At 37.5% G+C, this 25141-nt stretch overlaps 1 protein-coding gene across 1 annotated transcript in view; it reads right to left on the bottom strand.

Moving 5' to 3' along the window:
• UBE2R2 (ubiquitin conjugating enzyme E2 R2) overlaps nucleotides 1–25141 on the bottom strand; it is a 127248-nt gene that overhangs the window by 69353 nt on the left and 32754 nt on the right. The window lies entirely within an intron of this gene.

Raw genomic sequence — 25141 nt, 5'->3', positions numbered from 1 at the left:
TCTATGATGTTAGAGATTAGAATTATTCTGGGGAGTGGGAGGATAGTTCTGGAAGGGAGCACAAGAAAGGACTATTGCAGTGCTAGCAATGTTCTTTTCCTTGATCTGTGTACTGGATACATGGATGTCCCAGTTTGCGAAAATTCATTAAGCTTTATACGACATATGTACTTTTCTATACTCATATAACGTAATAAAATTTAAAATGTCTGTCATATTTTAACTAAAGAGTTAAAAATACGATAACCTTGTATATTTGAACATTTTGAGGAGAGATTTATACTTCTGGCAGAGTTCAGAGATAAATTACTGGCAAATACAGTAAACAAATAGGAAATGGGGAGGTCAATCAACTCCACCAGAAACAAAACACTGCACTTGAAAGAAAAGGGAATGATGGTATACGACATGGCTCAACTGGGACTACTATTACATAGTCATATTACAACACTGAAAACTAATCTAAACCAAAATTATAACTAAACTATTGGAAGGATGGCAGAGCTAGTGAGCGTGTTTGTGGGATGGGGTGTTAACACAATGTGAGAAATCCTTATCTTTCATAGTAAAAATTCAATAGTTAATAACAAACTAAAAAATAAATCAAGAAACAACAGTAAGTATATCTAGAAATACAGTAGTAAATACCAGAAGACAAGGTTGAAAAGTTTCAAAGTAGTTGTCTTTGGGGAGAAGTGTTCAGGAGTAAGATGGGGATAGTGCAAGTGATTATAAATCTCGTAGGATTATTAGATTTTCAAACCACTTACATGTATTACTTTGACAACAACTTTGAAAAACAGACTTAATTGTTAATAACAATTATGTAGAATTTTGGCCTCTCACAGAGTTCCTACTACACAACCATGTTACAGGTAACCCACGAATGATTTATTATGGCTAACCTAATGGACCCTTGGCAGCCAGGATAAGACATCATGGCTTCTTGGGCTTCTGAACACATCAGCTAGCTCAAAGTTATAAAGCCTGTATGCTTTCAGTCACAAGAAAAAGCATTCCAGTGCCAAGGGTTTTCCTCTCAGCTTTTTCTGCCTTACTAACAAGGTATCTTTAGCATCTCATAGGTTTACATATATGAAAAGTGGCAGATAAAATCAGTTTTGACCCTGTACTAGGAGAGTGTACCTAAGACAAGTTAAACATGATTATGCATAACCAATTCTAAGAGATGCAGTAGATAAGATAAAAATATTATATTCTTTCTAAATTTTTCATGAAAAACTTTAATTCCATCATGTACTTTCTCTAGGCATGACAACAAAGGTTAAAAATCCTAAAGGAAATGATTGATGAATTTTATAACATGAAAATTAAACAATTCTACATAACATGCAAAATATACCCTAAATGTGGTTAAAGGCAAAACCACAAACTGGAGGAAATGTTTATAACTTCTGACAAAAGGTTAATATCCTTATATAAGGAGTGCTTCTAAATCAAGGCATAGAGACAAATCTATCTATAGTAAAACAAGCAAAGGATATAAACAAGCCAAAAAGGAGAAATAGACTCTACCTCTTTGCAGTCTATTCATGAACTCTCTAGGACCTTGAAAAGCTTAGATAGAAAACCACCCCTATATGCAAAATGAGTCAGCAACTTTTAAAAAATATAGGATAATATTTTTTGCGTATACCAGTGGAAAATGAGGGTACACCGCATAAAATTCAGCCAAGCAGAGAAATATATGACAAGCATTAAGTTTACCAAAGCAAGAAAAGGAATTTAATAGCATTCTGCCCATATACTATGTTCTGCATTCCTGCCTAACTAAACATAAGGGAAAGACACTACAGATTCTTGACATGACAACTGAAGAGGGTTAACTTAACTCACCAGATATGAAGGGAAAAAAGTCTAGATTTCGATAGCGGCAATGGCAAAAGAGAAAAAGGAACAAATCTCTAACTCTTGGTTATTTATCATATCAAATGACAAGCAACAAAGTTTTATTACCAAAGATGAAAGCAGATGAACAAATGATACCTCCAAGTGACAGTCATTTGGAGAAGGAACAATAGATTGAAGAGATTTAAAATCTCTTTCTTCACTAATTCATATTTTACTGTCAAATAATAATAAAGCTTAATATAAATATTTGTCATCTTTATTCAAATTCAAAAATTTCTCAGGTACATAAAATAGATCTTCATTAAAACTGCAGAGGATTTAGTTAGATCTCGTTGTCTTGCATTATCTAATTACTGAATAGCTTGTTAAAACTTAACACTGAGTCAACTCATATTCTTAGATATCGTCACATCACCCCCAGAAAGAAAAAAAGCATGTGTCAGACATGCCAAAAAAGTCAAAAATGGAAATTTGATGTTACACAACCATGGATCTGCGAAAATTCTGATTTCAAACACACATGAATTCAAGAATGAACAAATGTGACATACAGAGGACTCATTTAGAAAAGGTACTGGCAGCGATGTTTTTTCTTAGCCAACAAGTGGGAGGGCATAGTGCCATGAAACATTATGCCATGCCACCATCACAAGATGTTGCATCTCACTCTCTCAAAAAGGTACTTGCTGTTGCAACCTAATTAATGATAGAAAATATTAGGGGGAAGCCACTAGGAATCAGAAGGAAAAGGGAAGGTAATAAAATACAAACTTACACCAAAGGCTAAGATGTCAGGAGAAAAAGAGGCTTATGGATCAATATTTGGCCTGTCAAGAAAGTGTTATTCCCAATCAAGAGAATTTCCTTCTGCAAAATTACTTGGAAAATATGTGTTCTCAAAATGCAATTACATTAAAACAAAATAGCTCGGACACACACAAAGATTATGTGCTAAACATTAAACCTACATTTAAATAACCAAATAGCATTTTATTGAATCCAAAATCATTCTGGAAAACAAAACAAAGAAACTTAAATAAGGCCTCAAGTCTTCTATGTCACACAAAAACATACATGAAATTTTACCTTTGGCTATTACGGAAAAAAATCCTAGTTCTAGTAAGTTTTCCAAAATAAAGATTAAAAAAAAAAAAAAGAGTATCTAAGAGTCCATCCTAGTCTTAAGATTTATGAGTCCATTTTAATAATTTACATAAGTCATTTTTGTGGGCACTTTGAAAATATGACCTTCCCTATTAAAACAGGGATATTCTCTAGGGTCTAAAGCTGTCAGGCACAGCAGGGATTCTAAACTGAACTTGGGCAATGAGCCTAAACATATTTAAATATAAACTGTCCTTCCTAGTTCAGCTTAGTCTTCATGAGTATCCAAGTGTGTCAGTCTAGAGTAGATATTAATCTACCAAGAGATAAAACACACAAAGAAAAATTATAGTAGTACTTACAAATATTGATGAAATCTAAGAATTTATAAAGGCTGAATGGTTTTCAAAGTGTTTGCATTACTACTCCCAAAAACAGGAACCATAATTCACAGTGTATTTTAAAGAGATATTAAAATGAACTCTTCTGTAAACCGAAATGTAAAAAAATAGACTAATATCTGGCATCGTCCTAGAGTGGAATGCAATTGTTTAGCAATGATTATAATTAGAAATTTAACATTTATGCCATATTATAGATCATCAATTTCTAAAGACCTAAGCTTAACAAAATCTAAGTATTGCCTTCACCTATTCCCCTGGTAACTGTCTTCATATTTTCTTTAATCTCCAATTAGAAAGTAACAGTTCTAAGAAGACATTTTATAGGAAAGTAAGGAGCACTATCTTGTGATAATGGCAAGCCATTTTTCTAAATCTAATTTAGTCTGAGAGAATTCTGAAGATACTTCAGGATACTACATCAAAACTATTATTTACATCACTGAGTAATATATTACAGGTAGATATGTGAAAATGAATAAGTATTTTATCTGCAAGAATGGATAGGTTAGCTTTTACTATATGCAATTATTCTGTGCGTTTGAAAAAAATTCTAAATAAGCAGAATTAGTGCCTAATAAAGTTAGCACCTTAGCCTCATAAGAGTATAAAACAGAATATGACCCAAGACTTCCTAACCTATATATAAGAAATGAAAGAAGATATTCCCTTAGGGCTTCAGCCTTTATTAAGGAGTAATTCTGAACAACAACAAGAACAATAATAAATTCTCAAGGCATTGTATACTACTATAAGCAAAATGGTTTGCATGCCTTCCAACAATTAGTCAATTTTTGTATAAAGCATAAAATGTTAACAATCTTGCCAGTCTAATTAGCTAGCTGAGCTGTTTCAAATACACACACACAAGCTAAACATTATCATCTCATAAACTAAGTAATACCCAAATATGACTTTCAAGTATATATAGTTTATCACAGGAAATAACACTTTCTAACCTAAAATTATTTAAAAGTCAATATTAATTTTGGTTTAAACACAGAAGGAGGTACCTAAGTATTCATTTCTATTCTCTTCTGAACCCTAACAAAATGACAGTAAGAGGAATAAAAAATATATAAACTCATAAGACTAAAGAAAACAGAAGAGGACAATAGACCAGATATCAAGAGAATTTTGCAATATGAAAAAGGTGAATTTAGCAGGCCTTAAAAGGCTGAAACCTAACTGTGTGGGAGGTTGGGGAAGAGGGGTTGAAGCAAGCTCACGCGTACAGAAAAACCTGGAAAGGCTTAGGATCCAAATAGTTGGTACTTTTGAAAGTCAAAGTGTAAGATGAGACTGAAAATAAAAGGATGAAAGATGCATAAAGTTAAAAATAGTTAAACATCCAGATCTCTTCCTCCAGCACTTCAGTCAGGTGACTACTCCTATATTGCAGAAGACTGAAAGTTTACACTCTGGGAAGATTAAACAAGAGAACCTCTAGCTGAGAGCAGAAGTAAGATATATTGAAAACAAGGAGATTAAGTAAAAGCCTGTAACTGAATGGTAAAATCACAGGCTTGACTCACTCATTCACCCAATGCAGACAGTGGCCTTTTTCTCTCTTGGGAGGAAGATTAGAGGATTCTTCTCCAGAGAAACTGCTCACTCAAGAGGAAAGGTCTGCTGATACTTGGGGGTTCCCCATAAGAGGGGCCATGCCCAATTTGTCATCTAAGTCTGGGGAGACCCTCTAATCAACAAGGTGCACTCACACACAGCTTCCCACGTGCAGCTTCTTAGTGACTCACTCTTAAATATGAACCATAGGGATAAAGAAAACCAGAAATTTGAAGAAAATCTTCAAAATGAAAGACAAAAATCAGAAGGAAAAGAGAAAGTGAAAAGCAAATAGAGAAGACAGATGCAAAGAACAAAAAACAATACTATAATTAATATCTTCACACAAGTTTTGTTTCACAAAACAATTAACAGTAAGTTATGAAAGAGAAAACTCAGAGAAAAAGAAAGCCTTCCAATTAATAATAAGACAACCACCGTTAGAGAAGCATATTGAATTATTTATGGGTAAAATGGCATGATGTCTAAATCTGCTTTAAGAAACGGGAGAGACAAATGATACAACATTGGCAAAATGTTAATCACTCAACTGGGTGACAAGTACATCACAGTTCATTTTAAGATTCTCTCCACTTTATGTTTATATTTTTCGTAATAAAGTTTTAAAAATGATAACCAAAATTTAAAAACACATACCAAAAAATTATGATTAAAGTTGAGAAAATTACCTCGAGAGTAGGATGAAAAGATAAAAATGTAGAAAATATAATAGAATGTGAAAATTAGAGAATCAATCTAAGACATCATCTAAGACATCATCCAAGTAACAGGAGTTCCAGACAGAGAGAAAAAAAGAAAACAGAAGAAAGAAAATTAAAGAATTTAATAAAATTTCAGAACTGAAGGACTGGAGTTTACAAACTGAAAGAAGCCTCCAAGTATAAAAAGTATAATAAATGATAAAAGACCTAAAATGAAATCTAGAATACACAATCTATTTGACCATATGTAAAATAGTATTCAAAGGAGTTTTACAAGTCTCTCAGAGAATTTGAACCACAAATGAGAGTGACAAAGGAAACCAAGTAAAATGAAGTAAAAACAAGACAATTACTAACTCCAGGAAAAACAAAACTTTTCCAAGAAAAGAAATGTAATCACACTACACAAGTGGGGAAGGAGTCAGTGTAATACTGAATACATATATATTCAAATACATATACTGTATTCAAATATTCAAATACTGAATACATATACATTCAAAATAAGGTAAAGGCTACATATTGCTATAACTACACTGAGAAAGATAGAGGAAGGGGAAATGGTGGTATAACAGGGTTAAACTCTTAGGTGTCATAATAGCAAGTCAAAGAAAATGTTAAAAATGCAAAAATCATTAAGTAACAGTATTAGCACACTATTTAGAAATCTGGAGGTAAAAACTGTACTAGAAAACAAACAAGACTGAAGAGAGGAAATGTGGGAGGGAATAGGTAAAGCAGGATACTACTGTTTAACATCATATTTTATCTTTAAAAATATGTACACATTATTCACAACAGCCAAAATATACCAACAACACAAATGTCCATCAACAGAAACGGATAAAGAAAATGTAGTATACACATACAATGGAATAACAGAATATTATTCAGCCTTAAAACTGAAGGAAATCCTACCATTTGTGACAACATGGATGGCATTATGCTAAGTGAAGTAAGTAGATTACGGAAGGACAAATATTGCATGATTTCACTTAAGATAAGAGATCTAGGGGCCGGCCTCGTGGCTTAGCGGTTAAGTGCGCGCGATCCGCTGCTGGCAGCCCGGGGATCGTATCCCGGGCGTGCACCGACGCACCGCTTCTCTGGCCATGCTGAGGCCGCGTCCCACATACAGCAACTAGAAGGCTGTGCAACTATGACATACAACTATCTACTGGGACTTTGGGGGGGAAAAATAAATAAAAATAAAAACAAAACAAAACAAAAAAAAGATAAGAGATCTAAAGTAGTCAAACTCAGGGCCGCCCCGTGGCTTAGTGGTTAAGTGCACACGCTCCCCTGCTGGCGGCCCGGGGTTGGGATCCCAGTCTGGCACTGACACACTGCTTCTCCAGCCATGCTGAGGCCCCGTCCCACATACAGCAACTAGAAGGATGTGCAGCTACGACATACAACTATCTACTGGGGCTTTGGGGGAAAAAATAAATAAAATTATAAAAAATAAAAATAAAAATAAATAAATAAATAAAGTAGTCAAACTCAGAAGCAGAGAACAGAATGGTAGGTGACAGGGAATGGAGGGAGGGGGAAAGGGTAGTTGTTGTTCAATAGGTATAAAGTTACAAAAAAAACTATATACACATATTACTTTGATAAAAGTAAGACAAAATAAAAAACTTTAGAAAATGGTGCTTTGCCGAGTGCTGCCTGGGGGAGGAGGACTGCCTGGGAGGAGGAGGGGTGAAAGAACAGGGTGGAAAAAGATTTTACATTTTGTCCTTGGTTCTCCCCCACTTATGCTTTGGGATAATCACTGCCTGTCCCTTTATCCAAATAAATCAACGGTCACATCACACTTGCAGATGCCTACAGTGTAAAATCAGGACAGTGCAGTAGGCCTGCTACTGTAAGGCGTTGCTGGAAACAGGTGCAGGTGCATTAGCCACCCTCAGCATTCAGCCTTCCAAGCTTTTCCTCCTCCAGGTCCCTAGGGCTGATAGATTATAATCTAAGGCCTCCTTCCTATACTTCTTCCTGTGGTTTCAAAGTAAAACCCCGTCCAGTGTTGCTGCATGATGAAGTGGCAGCAAACATGAACGATCAACACTGATTTTATGGTGCCTAGGGATCATCCTCCCTCCAGAAACGGACAAAGACTTGGACCTGGACTTTCATTATTTCCTCAATACACATTACCAAACAGAGCAGCTGGAAACTCCAGGAAAAAGAAGCTCATGAACCAAAACAATCACCTGAAGAGTACATTTAACTACAGTAAGAGACAAAGACCAGATAACATATACCATTTGAATTCTTTATTTCCTTAGATATATTATGTTTATTTTAAGTTCTTGATCCATCTGTTCCAAAATCCAATGTTATCTACAAGACTCAAAAAAAATGAAAAAACAAAAGGATAGAAGAACATACTAAGAAAAAATAAGCTAAAAGAAAGCTGGAGAAGCAATCTGATTTAAAAAAATGCCCAAAGAGACAAAGAGGTACAGTACTTACAAGTAAAAGAAACAGTAGAACAAGAAAATATAATTATCATAAACATGGATCTATCTAAAAATACAGCTACAAAGTATATCAAGTAACAAATGGAAGAAATGCAGTGAGAAATATACAAATTAACAGTTGTGGGCCGGCCCCGTGGCTTAGCGGTTGAGTGCGTGCTCTCCACTGCCGGCGGCCCGGGTTCGGATCCCGGGTGCGCACGGAGGCACCGCTCCTCCAGCCATGCTGAGGCCGCATCCCACATACAGCAACTAGAAGGATGTGCAGCTATGACAGACAACTATGTACTGGGGCTTTGGGGGAAAAATAAATAAATAAAATCTTTAAAAAAAAAAAAAAAAACAGTTGTATTTGGAGATTTAAACACCCCCTTCTCAGAAACGGATAGATCATGTAGGAAAAAAGTGTAAGTACTGAAGATCTGAATATGATTAATAAGCTTGAGCTATTAAATAGATAATATATACAACTTTACACCCAGCAAAGAGTGAGAATAAAGTCTTTTAAAGCATTCACGTTTTGAGCCATAAAAGAAGCCTCGATAAAATCCAAAGGATCAATATCACAGAGATTATGCTCTTTAATCATAATGCAATCATGTTAGATATTAATATCAAAAGAATACCTTTAAAAATCCCATGTTTAAAAACTAAACATACTAAATAACTCGTGTTAAAAATAAAGGAAATTAAGAAATACTTAGAGTTAAATGACAAAACACTACATTTTGTGTGACACAGTTAAAACTACACAGGAAAGTTAGAGCTTTAGGGGCCGGCCCCATGGCTTACTGGTTAAGTGTGCACGCTCCACTACCGGCGGCCCGGGTTCGGATCCTGGGCATGCACCGACGCACCGCTTGTCCGGCCATGCTGAGGCGGCGTCCCACCTACAGCAACTAGAAGGATGTGCAACTAGGACATACAACTATCTACTGGGACTTTGAGGAGAAAAAGGAAAAAAAAAAGAGGAGGACTGGCAACAGACGTTAGCTCAGGGCCAGTCTTCCTCAGCAAAAAGAGGAGGATTGGCATGGATGTTAGCTCAGGGCTGATCTTCCTCACAACAACAACAAAAAAAGTTACAGCTTTAAATACATTTATCAAAAAACAAGAAGAGTTAATAATGCTATAAACCAGTGTTAGCTACATACATGAATAAATAAAAACAAGAATTAAGTATTAACTTCAAGAAGCCTAACAAAGAACATAGCAAACTAAAAGAAATAAAAGGGAAGAAAATGATAAAACGTAGAAATCAATGCAACAGATATCAACAACAAAAAATACCAAAAAACATTAACAAAACTAAAAAGTAGTTTAAAAACAAACCAAATAGGCAGACCTCAAGCAAGATAACAAAAAATGCTATGGGAAAAAAAGTTGCCAATTTTAAAAATACAGAATGATAAGGGGAAAATAAGTACAGATAACAAGACTAAACAAAAACAAGAGAAAAAATTTAAAAGGCTATTAGGAATGACTTTATGGTAAGTACTTGAAAACCTAAATAAAAATGGAGAAATATTCAGAAGAATATAAAATGACAAAACTGGTACAAAAAAATTGAAAACTTGGGGCCGGCCCCATGGCCTAGTGGTTAAGTTCGGTGCGCTCCACTTCGGGGGCCCGGGTTCACTGGTTCGGATCCCTGGCGTAGACCCACACCACGCATCAGCCATGCTGTGGTGGCAATCCACATACAAAATAGAGGAAGATTGGCATAGATGTTAGCTCAGGGTGACTCTTTCTCAGGCAAAAAGAGGAAGACTGGCAACAGATGTTAACTCAGGGTGAACGTTCCTCAACAACAACAACAACAAGAAATTGAGAACTTAAATAGACCAAGAAGGATTGAAAAAATTAATTTGGTAACTAAAGACTTCTCTTCCCCAAAAAACTAAGCCCAAGATGATTTTACAGGTAAATTCTAACCAACTTTCAAGGAAACTTTCAAGGAGTACTATTTTATATAAGTTATTTCTAAAATTAAAAAAAGAGGAAAAGCTGCCAGGTCATTTTATGAGGCTTGTATAATCTTAATTTCAAAATCAGGTAAAAGAAAATACAGGAAATGAAAATTACAGCTCCATCTCTCTTGTTTTCATAGAAGAAAAAGATAAATAAAATATGAGGCATATGAATCCAACAGTGTATTTTTTTAAATACATAATTATTAAACAAACATTTTCCTTAGAATGCAAGGGTGGTTCAACATCAGAAAAATCTATCATGTAACTAACCACAAAAATAGACTGTGAGAGAAAATGAGTATCTCCATCAGTGCAGAAAATGCTTTGAATAAACCTAACACCTTTAATGATTTAAATTTTTTTTAAAAAGTCACAAACTAGGAATAGAAAGGAATCTTCTCAGGCCGGCCCCATGGCTTAGTGCTTAAGTGCACGTGCTCGCTACTGGCAGCCCAGGTTCGGATCCCGGGCACGCACCGACGCACCGCTTCTCCGGCCATGCTGAGGCCGCGTCCCACATACAGCAACTAAAAGGATGTGCAACTATGACATACAACTGTCTACTGGGGCTTTGGGGTGGGGGGAGGAGGAGGAGAATTGGCAATAGATGTTAGCTCAGAGCCGGTATTCCTCAGCAAGAAGAGGAGGATTAGCACGGATGTTAGCTCAGGGCTGATCTTCCTCACAAAAAAAAAAAAGAACGGAACCTTCTCTAATTTGATAATGGCTATATAGACCAAAAGCTTATAACAATTATTATACTTAATAGAGAAACCTTAGATGTAGTATTTGAGATTGTAAAAAGGTAAGGTTGATGCTGTCACCATTAATGCTTTACATACTACCATAAAAGAAAAAAATAACTTTAAAAAATGTAAGGATTGAGGGGCCGGCCCCGTGGCTTAGCGGTTAAGTGCGTGCGCTCCGCTGCTGGCGCCCCGGGTTCGGATCCCAGGCACGCACCGACGCACCGCTTCTCCGGCCATGCTGAGGCCGCGTCCCACATACAGCAACTAGAAGGATGTGCAGCTATGACATACAACTATCTACTGGGGCTTTGGGGGGAAAATAAATAAATAAATAAAATTATAAAAAAAAATAAAATAAAATAAATAAAATTATTTTTTCCCGCACATCCTTCTAGTTGCTGTATGTGGGACGCGGCCTCAGCATGGCCAGAGAAGCGGTGCGTCGGTGCGCGCCTGGGATCCGAACCCGGGGCGCCAGCAGCAGAGCGCATGCACTTAACTGCTAAGCCACGGGGCCAGCCCCTTATTTATTTTATTTATTTAAAAAAAAATGTAAGGATTGAAAAGGAAGAGACAATGTCATTATTTTCAGAAATAATCTATAAAAACTAGCTTACTATTAGAACTATTAGAACTCTTACTAAGAGTTCAGCCAGATTAACAAACATAAGATCAACCTATAAAAGTCAATATCAGATGTTTACCCAAGCAATAACCAATTAGAAAATATCATAAAGGGAGAAAATATTTGCAAGTCACATATCTGATAAGGGATTAATATCCAAAATATACAGAGAACTCCAGAATTCAACAACAACAAAAAAACCTGATTCAAAAATGGGCAAAGGACTTCAATAGACATTTTTCCAAAGATATACAAATGACCAACACATGAAAAGATGATCAATATCACTAATCATCAGGGAAATACAAATCAAAACTATAATGAGATATCACTTCACATCTACTGGGATGGCTACTATCAAAAAACTGAAAACAACAAGTGTTGGTGAGGCTGTGAAAAACTGGAACCCTTGTGCATTGTTGGTGGAAATATAAAATGGAATAGCCCCTGTGGAAAAGAGTATCATAGTTCCTCAAAAAACTAAAAATAGAATTACTATATGATGCAGCAATTCCACGTTTGGATATATACCCAAAAGAATTGAAGTAGGGTCTAGAACAGATATTTGTACACCCATGTTCACAGCAGCATTATTCACAATAGCTAAAACATGGAAGCAACCCAAATGTCCATCAAGAGACGAATGGATAAGCAAAATGTGGTATATACATACAATGGAATATTATTCAGCCTTACAAAGGAAGAAAATTCTGCAATATGCTCCAATATGGAAATTTAAGGACATTATGCTAAATGAAATAAGTCTGTCACAAAATGACAAATACTGTATGATTCCACTTATATGAAGTACTTAGAGTAGTCAAAAATCATAGACAGAAAGCATAACGGTGTTTGCCAGGAACTGGCGGGGAAAGGAGAATGAGGAGTTACTGTTTAATGGATATAGAGTTTCAGTTTTACAAGATGAAAAGAGTTATGCGGATGGATGGCAGTGATGATTGCACAACAATATGAACATATTTAATATTACTGACTGAACTGTATACTTAAAAATGGTTAAGACGGTAATTATGTGTATTTTACCACAATAATACACTATATCTCATATAATATATACAAAATTAAAAAGTCAAGATGCCATTCACAGTAGGAACACAAACTATAAAATAGTAGCTAAGAATTGTATACTCTTGGTTAACTTAAAAATTCTACAGAGAAAACTTCAAAACTTGAATAAAGGATACATGGAAATATTCCATGTCAATTCTTTCCCAAATTAATCTACACATTCAATACACAATCCCATTAAGTATTCCAGTTATTTTCTGTTTGTTTTTTTTTTTTAAAGAATTATTTCTTTTTTCTTTTAATTTTATTTATTTATTTATTTTTTTCCCCCAAAGCCCCAGTAGATAGTTGTATGTCATGGTTGCACATCCTCCTAGCTGCTGTATGTGGGACACGGCCTCAGCATGGCCGGAGAAGCGGTGCGTCAGTGCGCACCCGGGATCCGAACCCGGGTCGCCAGCAGCAGAGCGCACGTACTTAACCGCTAAGCCACAGAGCCGGCCCATCTGTTTGTTTAATTCAATAAACATTCTAAAATTTCTATGGAAGAAAAGAGACTAAGACAACCTTGGGGGTGTGGGGGTGGGGATAAGGGGCAGGAGATAACACTGTCCTACCAAACAACAAAATGTAAATAACAGCACTATGATGTGATACTAGCTTGAGAACAGACAACAAAACGGAATAGAGAACTCAGTACTATACAAGAATTTAACATATCATAAAGGAATTTTATGAATATTAAAGGAAAACATCTTGGGAAAAAGAGACTGTTTGGAAATGGCACTGGGAAAACTAGTTCTCTATAAGGAGATAACACTGGGTCCCTGCAGAAAGAACCTACACGAATATCTTCAAGACGGATTAAAGACCTAAACATGAAAGGTGAAACAATGAAGTTAAAGAACTTCAATCAGGGCCGGCCCCATGGCTTAGTGGTTAAGCGTGTGCACTCCGCTACCGGCGGCCCGGTTTGGATCCCAGGCACGCACTGACGCACCGCTTCTCCAGCCATGCTGAGGCAGCATCCCACATACAGCAACTAGAAGGATGTGCAACTACGACATACAACTATCTACTGGGGCTTTGGGGAAAAAAAAAGGAGGAGGATTGGCAATAGATGTTAGCTTAGAGCCGGTCTTCCTCAGCAAAAAGAGGAGGATTACCATGGATGTTAGCTCAGGGCTGATTGTCCTCACAAAAAAAAAAAAAAAAAAACCTTCAATCAAAAAAACACAAATTGTAAGGTAAAAAATTTATCAAATTTAAATTTCTCTTCACTCAAAGAGATTATGATAGTTCATATACAAAGAACTCCTCCTATAAGTTAACAAGAAAACAAAACAGTAAACACATTCCAAAAATATATCAATAGGCACTTTATTAAAGAGGAAACACAATAATAAGCATGTGAAGAGATGCTCAAACCAATTATCACCAGAGAAGGACAAAATTTTTAAAAAGTGAGATATTTTATACTTATTAGATTGGCAAAAATAAGAAAGCTGCACATTGTCAAGCGTTGGCTGGAATGCAAAAACAAAGAGAACACCATGCACTGCTAGTTAAAAGTATAATTTCTTCCCTACTCGGGCTGGCCCTGTGGCTTAGTGGTTAAGTGTGCGCACTCCGCTGCTAGCGGCCCGGGTTCGGATCCTGGGCATGCACCGTCGCACCGCTTCTCCGGCCATGCTGAGGCCGCGTCCCACATACAGCAACTAGAAGGATGTGCAGCTATGATATACAACTATCTACTGGGGCTTTGGGGGGAAATAAATAAATAAATAAAATCTTTAAAAAAAAAATAAAATAAATAATAATTTCTTCCCTACTCTATTCTACCCTATTCCCTATGCTATTCTAGAGAACAATCCTACACTATTTAGTCAAATTCGGTATACATTCCCTATGATCCAGCAATTCTGCTACCGGATCTATAGTCCAAAGAAATTCTCATAAAGGAACATACCGGGACCCATTCCTGGATGTTCACTATAGCACTGATGGTCACAAGTGAAGATGGAGACAACCTGGGTGGTCATTACTGAGAATGGACAGGTAAATTGTGATGGAAGCACAGCACATAATACTAAGGAACAGTAATAAGCAATTAGGTGTACATATAGCAACATGGATGGATCTTTAAAATATACTGCTTGGGGCTGGCCCCGTGGCTTAGCAGTTAAGTGCGCGCACTGTGCTACTGGCAGCCCGGGGTTCGGATCCTGGGCATGCACCGACGCACTGCTTCTCCGGCCATGCTGAGGCCATGTCCCACAACTAGAAGGATGTGCAACTACGACATAACAACTATCTACTGGGGTTTTGGGGGGAAAAAAAAAAAGGAAGAGGAGGATTGGCAATAAATGTTAGCTCAGAGCCGGTCTTCCTCAGCAAAAAGAGGAGGATTAGCACGGATGTTAGCTCAGGGCTGATCTTCCTCACAAAAAAAAAAAAGAAAGAAAGAAATAAAAAATAAAATATACTGCTTGGTAGGAAAAAATAGAATGAAAAAACAATACCTAAATTACATAAAGTAAAAAACATGTACACAGAACAAGAGACATTCTGCAGGAACAAGTACAAATAAAAAGGTACCTGCCTGTGGTAGGAGGAGAAAAATGAAAGCACAGTATGGGGATAAAAGGAAGGAAGGAACACGAGAGGCAGTTTGCACAGACCAATGACAGCAGTGGGCTATAAACTCAGAATTATGATTAACTTAACCTCCTGCATCTAGGATCCAAAAAGAAAATGTTTGTGGACGGATAAAGTAATCAGCAGAAATTTGAAAATAATTCAGAAATGATAATAATATATAATAGAATTAAAATATAAAAGTTAAAGACTAAGACTTGCTTTGGAAGAGAGAATCCTTATACTCAAAACAAGTCCTGGGGCCGGCCTGGTGGCGCAGCGGTTAAGTGCGTGCGCACACTGCTTTGGCAGCCTGGGGTCCGCAGTTTCGGATCCTGGGTGCGCACTGACGCACCGCTTGTCAAGCCCTGCTGTGGCGGTGTCCCATATAAAGTAGAGGAAGATGGGCACAGATGGTAGCTCAGGGCCAATCTTTCTCAGCAAAAAAGAGGAGGCCTGGCATCAGATGTTAGCTCAGGGCTGATCTTCCTCACAAAAAAAAAAAACAAGTCCCGATAGCAGGCCTTAAATAAATACTGCTTGAAAATGTTTCTGAAGTGCTGAAAACAGTTCCTACATAAATCACCTACTTAATATGGTTTTCCTTATTCCTGAGACAGCTGAGCTTTCCATCTTAACTCAATTGTCTTTTTCTCAAATATCAAATAGTATAGAATATCCAAAAGTATAGATTTTTAAAGAGAAAAGAAAAATCAGCAATAGTACAGTAAACATCTCACCCACCATTCGCCCCTGCCCTGACAGAGGCAAGGGTGAGCTTGGAAGAGAAAAGCAGGCCACCTGTCTTAGAAAGCAAGGAGACAGAGAATGGGTCTTCTCATTCCCAGTACTCACCTGTCCCAACCTCTCAGGATTGTGTCAAAGAACCCGGCATCAACTAACCACGCCTAAAATTGCTGCCAATGCCTGGAAGTCCTAGCTAGCCAGATCTGTCCTCATTTATACTTATACTGAAGTGGACAAATGCCACCAGGTGGCAGCAAACCACAGTCAGGACCAGGTCAAATTCAGATCAAGCAGCTAGATCCCTGTAACTCCAAGCCAACTAGAAATAACGGCAAGCTCATATTACATGTGATTAAATTTTTGAACTCCATCTATCTCATTATGGTGGAGTTTTACTCATCAACAACCAGATAATCATCCTGAACATTCTGGACGGAATTCTGGAACCTTCCAGATTTAGATCATATTTTAATACTTTAATATACTGATATATATTAATATAAAATTAACCACTATCATTTATGCCAATGTAATATGCATGCACATAAAATGCACATTTTATCTGAATGCATACCATCATTACCCACTGAATAAAATAGGAAACTGAATCCATGTAGACATAAATAAATTGAAAGTTGGGTAGGATTGAATGTTTATGTAGTTTCAAAAAAGTTCCCCACAAAATACGTATTAACTACAAAGAGAAAGAGTAACTTTTTGGAACCCTGGCAGACATCTCCCAAGTGACCAAAGTTGACATCATCAGTAATGAGACAAATTAACATCATGTGCCACCTAAAATAAACATGAGAAAATTTCACTAACGCAAATTGAGGGACATTCTACAAAATAAGTGTCCTATAACCATCAAACCTATCAAGGGCATGAAAGTCTGAAAAGACTAGGAATGATTAGTCTAAAAGAGATTATAGGGCCAGCCCCGTGGCTTAGCGGTTAAGTGCGCACGCTCCGCTACTGGCGACCCGGGTTCGGATCCCGGGCGCGCACAGACGCACCGCTTCTCCGGCCATGCTGAGGCTGCATCCCACATACAGCAACTAGAAGGATGTGCAACTATGACATACAACTATCTACTGGGTCTTTGGGGGAAAAAAAGGAGGAGGATTGGCAATAGATGTTAGCTCAGAGCCAGTCTTCCTCAGCACAAAGAGGAGGATTAGCATGGATGTTAGCTCAGGGCTGATCTTCCTCATAAAAAAAAAAAAAAAAAGAGAGAGATTATAGAGACAGGACAACAAAGCAACACATGATTCTGAATCAGATCCTTCTGCTACAAAGAACAATATTAAGACAATTGGCAAAAAAGAATGGGGCTTGAGGATTAGGTGGTATTAACGTTTCAATGTTAATTTCCTGATTGTTGACAGTTATATTATGATTATGTAGAATAATCTTGCTTGTAGGAAATAAACTCTAAAATCTTCAGAGGAATGGTGGAACATCAGAGATTGACAACTTATTCTTAAATGGTTCAGGAAGAAAGTTTTTTGAGCTTTTCTCTATGTTTGTAATTGTTAAAAAAAATTTTTTAGGGGCCAACCCAATGGCATAGTGGTTAAATTTGTGCACTCCACTTTGGTGGCCTGGGGTTCACAGGTTCAGATCCTGGGCACAGACCTACGCACCGTTCATCAAGCCATGATGTGGTGGCGTCCCACATACAAAATAGAGGAAGACTGGCACAGATGTTAGCTCAGCAACAATCTTCCTCAAGCAAAAAGAGGAAGATTGGCAACAGACGTTAGCTCAGGGCCAGTCTTCCTCACCAAAAAAAAAAAAAAAAAATTTTTTAAATCATTTTTAAAAGAGTATCTACCAAAGGATATTCATAAACATATTAGAATGGCTGCCTAAGGGATAGGAGGGGAAGAGAAGTGGGAATGGGAATAAAAAGAAATGGATACATATATACATACCAACCAACCAACAAACCAGAAAAGGTCTCGTATGGGCAAAATAATGATAAAGAGCCGTGAATTGAGAAGTATAATTTAATTATTAACTCAATCCAAAAAAATCGGTTTAAATAAATATTGACATATGTGACAGAATCTGGGGGTAGAGCTCACCTCAGAAGTGGCTTTATGCTGGAGGTAACCACAAGAGGTAACCAAAAACTCACTTTCGCTCCATTTCTGAAACAGGTGAAAGAGGTTGCTTTTGGGTACTGGGGAGTGGTAAGGAACTAGTGTTTCTTATTATAAGCTTGATATATCCATCTGAATTATTTTTATAAATGAAAATTAAATTTAATCAAAAGGAAAGAAGCAAGTGTCAAATCAGTAATGTGAAGGTAGTAAGGAATCTGGACTGGCAGGATTTGAAGGGGCAGGCAAATTTTAAGACGTTAAGAGTAAGCCAGAGCCAGGAATCCAGATAAGCAGGTCAGTTACGTCATCAGCCCTCAGGACAGAGATGAAACTTGTTATTGCAAAAGGCATCTAAACCATGAGTTCAGTAGTTCCTGTGTCCAGCTGATATCAGGGCACAGCTGGTCTAGTATCATGAGATAAAGAGTCAATACAGGTTAACTGAGAAATGAAGTAACTATGACAGCCTCGTTACCAGTTTCTGCAGTAACTGTCCTTGCAGCTATTGCCACTTTCAACACCCACAAAATCAGTACATCCCTAACTCCCAGGAACAATTCTGACTGGATTACTATTTATAGCCCTCGATCCTCAGACTCAGTTGAATCCCGAATGTTCTAATTACTGGACTCCAACCTCGTTCCTCCAGCCCAAATGCCAACATGTGCCCCAACTCTAATTCTGAAGTTCTTGTTCTAAAAGTATATTCGGTTTCTCCTTGCCATAGCCAATGTATTCCTGAAGGCTGTACTCTGTTCCAAACTCCAGTAGCAGGGATCTATCTGGTCCTCTTACCAGACAACCTCCTGACAAGCCTCTCTATCTGAACATCCTAGTATCAGGGCAAAACACAGTTAAGGCAGACAGACTTAATAAGCTACAGAACCAGGAATGCAAACTAATCTGTGTAAACTCCCTGTGAGCCTTAGTTTCCCCACAAATATAGAACTGGTTCAGTGACACTTACCTCACGGGGTTGCTATAAGAAATACAAGATAGCAGCAGCAGCTCTCACTTACTGAGTGCTTACTATGTGCCAAGAACTGTTCTAAATTCTTTACATACAGTAACTCACTTAATTCTTAAAACAACCCAATGACGTATTATCAAACCGAAATTACAAAGAGGAAAATGAACAGAAAGTTTTAGAAACTTGCATAAGATCACACAGCTAGTAACTGATGGAGTCTGGATATTACAAATATATACATATTACCCCTGGCACAGGGCAGGGCACACATGTTAATCACTCAATAAACAGTAGCTATTATTATCTTTGTAATTCTCTACTGAGTTAGACAATTTTCTCATCTTAGATTAGACTCCTTTTGGCCTGAAAATTGCCTGGCCCATTTAGACTGGACTGTTTTCCTACATGTGTGAGGCTGGCTCAGTTCCAGCCAGTCTTATTTCAACCAAGTGGGCAAGTCTAGACCCTTCTCCATCTTCCTTAACTGGTTCTAAATAATAACCACACACTACTAAATAATAACCATACACCACTAGGTCACAATATTTAGCAAATGGTTAAATGATTAATAGAATCGGGAGTGAAAAATCACATGATCACCTCCAAAGATGCTGAAAAGGCATGCAACAGAATTCAACATCCATTTTTGATTATTTCTTAAAAAGCCAGACACTTCAACAACATAGTAAAGCATATATGTCTAACCTGAAACCCAACATAATGTTTAATAAGTGCCACAAGTATTCTCAGTGAAGTCAGGAAAAAAATAAGGATATTCTTTATCATTATAGTTATTTAACATTATTCTGCATATACCAGCCAATGTAATTAAACAGGAGAAAGAAGAGTGTAAAAATTAGAAAGAACTAAAACTATCATGATTTTCAAATTATATGCTTTCGTTGGAAATCTAACAGAATCCAGTTGGGTGCTGGTACAAATTAACATAATAAATTCAATAGTGCTCCCACATACAAATTTCTATTTAGAAAATAGAAGAAAATATCCTATTTGAAACACCCACAATAAAGATAAATTACTTAGCAATAAACTTAAATGTGCAAGATTAACAACTAAAGAAAAAGGATGAGGATACTCTTTAATGATACGGAAAGCATACATTAAGTGAAAAAAAAAAAGGTTGCTACAAATGAAGTAGCTACCATTTTTGTGGGGGGAAAAAAAAGGTATCTAGATATAGACCTTACATCCTTCACAAAAATTAACTCAAAATGGATCATAGACTTAAGGACCATAAAACTCCTAGCACATTACATAGGAAAAAATCTAGATAACCTTGGATTTGGCGATGACTTTTTAGATACAATGCCAAAGGCACAAAAGAACTGATAAACGGGACTTCATTAAAATTAAAAACATGCTTTGTGGAAGACAATGCCAAAAGAATGAGAAGACAAGCCACAGACTGGGAGAAAATATTTGCATTAAGACCCATCTGAGGGCCGGCCCTGTGGCTTGGTGGTTAAGTGCGCGCGCTGCAATGCTGGTGGCCCGGGTTCGGATCCCGGGTGCGCATCGAGGCACCACTTCTCCGTTCATCCTGAGGCCGAGTCCCACATACAGCAACTAGAAGGATGTGCAGCTACGACATACAACTATCCACTGGGGCTTTGGGGGGAAAAAAATAAAATAAATAAAAAAAAAATAAAACAATGAGATTCCATTACACACCTATTAGAATGGTTAAAATCCAAAACACTGACAACACCAAATGCTGATGAGGATGTGGAACAACTAGAACTCTCATTCATTGCTGGCGGGAATGCAAAATGGTACAGCCACTCTGAAAGACAGCTGGGTAGTCTCTTACAAAATTAAACATATTTTTAGTATACAATCTAGCAATGATGCTCCTTGGTATTTAAAACTCAAATCAGTTGAAAACTTCTGTCCATACAAAAACCTGTACATGAATGTTTATAGCAGCCTTATTCACAATTGTCAAAACTTAGAAGCAACCAAGATGTCCTTCAATAGGTGAATGGATAAGCAAACTGTGGTACATCCAGTAAATGGAATATTCTTTAGTGCTGAAAAGAAATGAGCTATGAAGCCACTAAAAGACATGATGGATCCTAAACACATATCACTAATCTGAAAAGGCTACATACTGTATGATTCCAACTATATGACATTCTGAAAAAGACAAAACCATGGTGACAGAAAAAAGATTAGTGGTTGCCAGTGGTTGGGGGGTGGGAAGGATGAATAGGCAGAGCATAGAGGATTTTTAGGGCAGTGAAAATACTCTGTGTGATACTATGATGGACACATGTTATTATACATTTGTGAAGGCACAACACCTAGAGTGCACCCTAACGTAAACTATGGACTGTGGGTGATTGTGATGTGTCAAGGCAGGTTCATCAGTTGTAACAAATGTACCATTCTGGTGAGGGATGCTGAGAATGGGGGAAAGCTATGCATGCGTGAGGGCAGGAGTATATGGGAAATCTCGGTACCTTCCTCTCAATTTTGCTGTGAATCTAAAACTGCTCTAAGAAAATAGTCTTTAAAAAAACACAATTTAGAGGCCAGCCTGGGGGCCGGCCCCGTGGCTTAGCGGTTAGGTGCGTGCACTCCGCTGCTGGCAGCCCGGGTTCAGATCCCGGGCGCGCACCGACACACCGCTTCTCCGGCCATGCTGAGGCCGCGTCCCACATACAGCAACTAGAAGGAGGTGCAGCTATGGCATACAACTATCTACTGGGGCTTTGGGGGAAAATAAATAAATAAAATTATAAAAAAAAAAAAAAAAAAGAGGCCAGCCTGGTGGTGTAGTGGTTAAGTTGGCGCACTTGTCTGCTTCAGTGGCCCAGGGTTCACAGGTTCGGATCCCAGGCATGGACCTACGTACTGCTTATCAAGCCTTGCTGTGTGGCAGGCATCCCATACATAAAGTAGAGGAAGATGAGTACAGATGTTAGCCCAGAGCCAATCTTCCTCAGCAACAAAAGAGGAGGATTGGCAACGGATGTTAGCTCAGGGCTAATCTTCCTCACCAAAACAAACAAACAAACCCCCCCGATTTTACAAAATAATAATAATCATAAGATATCTGGAAGAGATACAAAAGAAGCTTTGAACAAACGGAAGGTCATTGAAAGATTTTAATATTATCAAGATGTCAACTCTCTCCAAATTAATTTATAAATGTAATGCAATGACTGAAAAAAAATACTAAAAGGATTTGGAGGGGACCTAGCTAATGTGAATCAAAGCTACATACAAAAAAATAAGGAAGAAAAAATAAATAAATAAGGAAGAATAGCTAAGAAATTTCCCAGGGAAAAACAAAAGTAATGAGAGGGAAATAACCCTAACAGACATTAAAAATATATTCTAAGCCAAAATAAGTAAAACTAAGTAGAGATTAATGGAACAAACAACAGAAACAGTCCCAAGTAAACAGGGGAATTTGGATTATGATAAAGGTAGCATTACAAATCAGTAGAGAAAAAACAGATTATTCAGATTAACTTTTTGCTATATGTACCCTTTTATACCTTATTAGTTTTGTACCATATCTTTTTTTTAGTACTATAGACTGAACAGACACAGCTCTATTTTTGCTCACTCTCAAAATCCACTAAAAGTTAAAATATAGGGATGCTGTTTAAAGCATACACCCACAAAGACAGAGACACTGGGCAAAGAGACAACAGCAATTAAACTTTGACAGTAGAAAGCAGATGGAAAAGAAACAAATTATTCCAACTGACCAGAGAAAATCGAATCTTAAACTGGTAGTGGGAGAGCAGAGAACCAACATAATTTACACATACAATCCCCCCAAAATCTTGAGTATCAGGAGCATCAAGTAGCTCTGGAAGTGGGAGCAGAAGAGAGCTAAGAGGAGGAAGATTGCCTGAAAGTTTATTTACAAAGTAGATTCTCAGATCCACCCCTGACTTTATGCAGCTGGGTGCTCACACCAGAAGACGGACACTTTATTCTATACAGAAAGTAAAACAATCTTTGAGTTGGGCAACATCACACTCAGTTTAGGGCAGGAACCCCATGCCGCAAATGGGAGATTAAGGAAAAGTTAACAAACTAAATGTTGACAACCCTATTCCTCTTCCCTAGGTGGTTCACAGAATGCTGGCAGCTAGTCCCTTACCCTCCTAACAGAAAACTGGAAGAGTCTTCATTGGGGAAACTCACAGACTCGAGAGAAAACCCGAAGGATAGTGACATTGGGAGCTTGCATTAGGAAAAGACCAACGAGATCACCCCATCCATGCACTCAGAACTTGATTAGCTTTTTGGTCACTCACTCAGACATTAAGTAGAGGGCAGGTCTGCTTCCGAGTAGGATACGGTAGGTCACAGCAGACCAACGTTCCCACTGTAACAAAGCAGAGTGGGGGCTTGGGGTGGGGGTTGCAAAAACTATATTTTTTAAAGGACTTTGGAAACCTACAAAAGTAACAAGAACTATTTGAACTAAAATTTCAGAAAAAGAAGAGTCCTTCTTTGGTGAGCCAGAAATTGATGGCCATTTTCTTCATTTTCTTTTTCTGGGTGGCATTTGCCAATCTGCGGGGATAGGCTGAAAACTCAGACTGGGCACAGGCAGAAAGACTCTATTAAGAGAAAGAGAAATCGGCCCAATTTTTGGTGGTCACCCTGGGCTGGAATGAAAGACAAGAAGTGCTTAAAACACACGGCAAGTTTTCCTCAAGAGAAATTTGCTGGCTCTATGGCACTGACCCAAAAACACAATCTCCCTTCAGATTTTATAGCTGTATGGTGTCAGAGGATTAAAAAGCTGAACTCACAACCTCCGAAGGTCAGAATTCAATGTCTTGTCGTCGTTCAAAGCTGAGGAGACATAGATTCATCTCTCTCAGTCAAAAGCCCAGAGGGGCACACTAGAAACACAAGGACAACCAGAGATGGACTGAACTGTACTAAAACCATAACCCAAACCCCAATCTAAATTACTCTTTGACTGGTTTGAAGATAACAGCCCCACATCCTACCTATTTAACAGAGGAAAGGGGAAAGCATCTTTGGAGAAAGTATCATCTCAGTCTCTCTATGGTTCTTTTATATGCATGTCTGTCGTACAATAAAAAACTGATATGTACAATAAAAAACTGATATGCAGAGAGACAGAATGATGACAGATAATCAAGAAAAGAAAAAAGTATAGAAACAAATACACAGATGACCCAGATATTGGAGTTAGCAAAAAAGGACTTTAAAATGACAATGATTAGTATGTTAAAAGAAAATAGAGGAAAAGATGGGCAGAATGAATTTTAAAAATAAAGTTTAACAAATAATTTGAATCTATTAAAAAAATCTAAACTTGAAATACAAAATCTAGAATTTGGAACTCATTGGGTAGATTTAACAGTAGATTTGGGGGAGCATCAAACAGGATTAGGGAACTCAAATTCAGGTCAATAGAAAACATTCAAACTGAAGCACAGAAAAAAAAAGGACAGGACAGAACAGAGTGTAGGAGATAGGTGGGACCTAGTCATAAAAGGTCTAATATATATGTAAATGGAGAAGAGAGAGCGAGAACAGGGCAGAAGCAATATTTAAAGAGATAACGGCCAAGAATTTTCCAAAACTGTAGAAAGATATCTACACAGAGCTAGGAGCTCAGTGAACCAGAAGCAGGATAAATGCAAAGAAAACCATGCCCAGGCACACCATAAACTATTGAAAATAAAGACACAGAGAAAATCTTAAAAGTAACCAGAAGAAAAAAGACATTACCTTAAAGTAGCAATAACAGTACTGATGGCTGATTTGTCAAAAGAAATTGAGGAAGCCAGTATATATACAATGGAATATTATTCAGCCAAAATAAAAAAAAAGAAGGAACTCCTGCCATTTGGGACAACATGGATGAACACTGAGGACATTATGCTAAGTGAAATAAGTCAGACAGAGAAATACTGTATGATCTCACTTATATGTGGAATCTAAAAAACCCAAACTCATAGAAACAGAGAGTAGACTGATGGTTGCCATGGGGTGGGAGGGTGGAGGAAATGAGATGTTGGTCAAAGGGTACAAACTTCCAGTTACAAGAGGAATAAGTTCTGGGGATCTAATGTACACCATGGTGATTATAGTTAACAACAACAAATTGTATACTTGAAAGT

The sequence above is a fragment of the Ceratotherium simum genome, chromosome 20 (genome assembly GCF_057802395.1).
Source record: "Ceratotherium simum simum isolate JZ-2026a chromosome 20, ASM5780239v1, whole genome shotgun sequence".
Taxonomy (NCBI): Eukaryota; Metazoa; Chordata; class Mammalia; order Perissodactyla; family Rhinocerotidae; genus Ceratotherium; species Ceratotherium simum.
Note: the sequence above shows the minus strand (reverse complement) of the source record. Positions and strands in the feature narration are given on the sequence as shown.